The following is a 3907-nucleotide window of genomic DNA, read 5'->3' on the forward strand; positions in this document are numbered from 1 at the left end:
GCGCGGGCGGCAGCATGCGGCCCAGTGGCTCTGGAGCCCTGACTACCTAACGCAGGGCCTGGGCTCCCACGGGGCTCCCTGCCACCCATTCCCACCCCTGCCCTTGGGCATCACGATCAGGGAAGACCCTGAGTTCAGCCCTGCCAAGGGGAGGAGGGCTGCTGGGGCCAGTGACAGGCTGTGCATTCCTAGGGCTCGCTGGTCAGCGCATGAGGGGACAGCAGGAAGAGCTCCAGGTCATCCATGAGAGTGAGTGAGGGCAGCGGGGTGTCAGTGGGGACTGGTGGGGAGGAGAAAAGACCCTGGGCAAGGACCTGCAATCCCTGCCCCGGCTGGGGGGGGCAGACGAGGGGCAGCGTGGGCAGAGCAGAGAGAGATTTCAGGGGGACGGTGGGGCATTCGTGGGCAGCACCTTCCAGCTGATCCCCTTGGCCCCTTCTCCCTCCTGGCCGTGGAAAGAGCTGTGGGGGGTGGTCCTGGCAGGAGGGGTTCCTGGGGTCCCCAGAGATCTGGGCTCTGACCTCAGCTCCGTTCCTCTCTGTAAAAAAGACATGACAAATGATGCCAGCCCCTTCGTCGCAAACCTGGCAGCTCAAACCCTATTCCTGCTAAGAGCTGAAGAGAGAAATTATTAAAGGCTGCTGAGTCCAGTCTGGGACATCCCAGTGCCTGCCCTGCTGCATCAGCAGTGCAAGCCACCATGGCATGCGATTGGGTTTGTATATTTTTATTTCTATTAGTAGTAGTAGTATTAATATTATTATACTCTGTTTCATTATTATGGTTTTATTAAAGTAGTTTTAATTTTCCAACCTGTAACTCTCTCTCCTTTTTCTCCTTCTCCTTCTGGGGAAGGAAGGGGTTAATAGAGAGCATCTGCCACCTACTTTAATTGCCAGCCTAGCCTTAAATGGTGACAGACTGAAAGACCACAAGGGATGGCTAGGAACTCCTTCAGAAGGATAGGAAGAGAAGAGGAGGAACTGGAGTTGTACTTTGTATAAAAGAGAAATTTGAGTGTAGAGAAGTGAGCTAAGGACACCATGAAATTTCTGTTGATTGCCTTTGGATCAAGATCTAGAGTGATTGTCACCGAGGGGAAATCTTATGCTAGATATTGGCTGCTGACCTTCCAATCACTATGACGAGGCTGACAAAACCTTACTTTGGCTGCTCAAGCAGAACCTAGTCCTCACAGGTGACTTCAATTACTCAGACATTTGTTGGGAAAACAATTCAGCTGTGCACAAGCCATCCCGTCAGGTTCCTGGAATGCATTGAGGACCGTGACCTGCTACAGGTGCTGGACATGCTGACTAGGAACAGCACATTGCTAGATTTGCTGCTCACAAACCAGGAAGACTTACTTGACAACACAACTACCCGTGTTATCCTTGGATATAGCGACCACAACTTTGTGGAGTTTAAGATCTTGCTGCGCACGCTGAAGACCAGTAGTAGGACAAAGACTCTGGCTTTTAGAAGAGCCAATTTCAACATGCTCAGAGCCTGGCTGTGAGGGATTCCATGGCAAGCATCCATGGAGGGCGAAGGAGCTTGTGAATGATGGAAGTTATTCAGGAATAGCCTCCTGAAGGATAGGAATGGTCCATCCCCTACAAAGGGAAAGGAAGAAGGCAGAACAAGAGACCACTTTAGCTTAAAAATGAGTTTTGGATGTGCTTAAAAGCAAAAGCAACAGCATGGTGGCTGTGAAAAGGCAGCCGAATAGCCATCGAGGCCTACAAGAACCTTGTTAGGGCATGCAGAGATGTCATCAGGAAGGCTAAGGCTCAGCTAGAAAATTGGCCAAAGATGTCAAGTACAAGAGAGGGGTTTTCAGATACATGACCAGTAAGCAGAAACACAGGAAAGACAATAGACCCCATTACTGAACAGGGCAGGGAAGCCAGTCACTAGTGATGCTGACAAGGCAGACATTCCCGAGACCTTCTTTGCCTTTGTCTTTACTGGCGTAGCTGGACCCCAGATCACGAGATCAAGTAGCGTGTGTCGACTCACCAGTAGTGGAGGAAGGGCTGGTCTGTGGGCCCTTGCAAGGGCTCAACCGGCATAAATCTATGGGTCCTGGATGGAATCCACCCCAGGGTGTTAAGAGAAGTGGCTGACATTTTTGCAAGGCTGCTGTCTGTAATATTTGAAAAGTTGTGGAATGTCCCTGATGACTGAATGAAGGCAAACATCATATTTGTCCACAAGAAGGGCCCAGAAAAGAACCCAGGGAGCTACAGACTCATTAGTCTTACTCCAGTCCTTGGGAAAGTAATGGAACAAGTCCTCCTAGAAACTGTTACTAAGCAAATGAAGCAGGTGACTGGGAAAAGCCAGCACAAATGTACCGAGGGCAAATCATGCCAGACTAACCTCATCACCTTCTACAACAAAATAACATCTGTTGACATGGGGAGAGCAGTGGACTTTTTTTTTAAAGTCCAGTTTTACTTGGACTTCAAAAGTGTTTAGCACTGGTACCCACTGCCTTGTCCTGTCCAAACTGGCAAGAAACAGATTGGATGGATGGGCTGTGAGATGGGTCGGAAACTGGCTGACAGGTCACGCTTGGAGAGCAATAGCGGTTTTTACACAGGCTGGCAGCCTGTCACAAGTAGGGCCCCGCATGGATCGATACTGGGCCCTATGTTGTTCAAAGTCATGGACGATGGGATTGAAAGCACCCTCGCCAAGTCTGCTGATGCCACCAAACTGGGTGGTGAGGGGAACATGTCGGAAGGGAGAACCATCTTACAGAGAGACCTGGGCTGGCTGGAAGAGCAGGGCTAGCAAGAACAGTACAAAGTTTAACAAAGGCAAGTGCAAAGTCCGGCACCTGGGACAGAATAAGCGAAGAGCCTAGGTTGGGATCTGTGCGGCTGGGGAGCAGCCTTGCTGAAAGGGACCTGGGGATCCTGGTGGACAACGCGCTGAACGTAAGTCAGCAGTGAGCCGCTGCAGCAACAGGTAAATGGGATCCTGGGCTGCATCCGCAGGGGCATTACTAGCAGAGACAGATACATGACCATCCCACTCTACTTAGTGCTTGTTAGGCAGCACCTGGAGTACTGTGTCCAGTTCTGGTGTCCACAATTCAAGAATCCCAGCTGCTGCGTAAGGTGCAGTCAGAAACCAAACAAAATGAGACCAGAGGTAGGGAATCCTTCTAGTCTTTCTTGGATGTTACTGCAAAACAGCTGCTGTTTCTTCCTCCCCCGGTATTTGGGGTTTGCTGACACGGGATCTGAGCCGGATTGTGCTCCATTGTCCAAAGACTGTTCAGAGCAAGCATTAAAAAGTGCTATATGCACAGCGGAGACTCCTGGATATTGCTAAAAGAGCATCCTCTGGGAACAGGGATCTGGTCTCTCACTGAGAACAGGCTGGTTTTGGTCTCATGACTCAAGGCAGGTGTTCAGAGATGTGAAGACAACAGCAGCCAGGTTGTGTTTGCAGAGGGCCTGGGGCTTAAAGTCTGAGCCTACACCTGGAAATACACTTGGAGAACTAAGAGCCAGAATGCCTGTTCTGAAAGGACTGTAAGTAATTCAGTCTTGCCAGGGTTTCTTAAGAGTGTGTGTGTTTTCCCAAAAAACCCAAAAGCGATTTGGGTAAATCACTTTGGAGGACAGAGGTTGCTTTCCAAGGAGTGTGCTTCCCAAAAAGTTCCCGGTGAGTTAGGTACAAATGTCTCTCTTTGGATCTCTCTGGGGTCCTTCCACTCTTCCTGGCTGGTTGCACTTGAGAGAGGGGCAAGGGAAGGGAGAAGGTTTTGTCACAGCTGCTGCTGTGAAAAGCAGGCTTGGGTTCTCCCTGCCGCTGCAGAGAGCAACTCTAAACATGGTCCATCCCAAGCACCTTTGAGCTGAGGTCTCAGCAGGAGCACCTCTGTCCA

The sequence above is a fragment of the Cariama cristata genome, unplaced genomic scaffold, assembly GCF_000690535.1.
Source record: "Cariama cristata isolate BGI_N322 unplaced genomic scaffold, ASM69053v1 scaffold2755, whole genome shotgun sequence".
In the NCBI taxonomy this organism is placed as follows: Eukaryota; Metazoa; Chordata; class Aves; order Cariamiformes; family Cariamidae; genus Cariama; species Cariama cristata.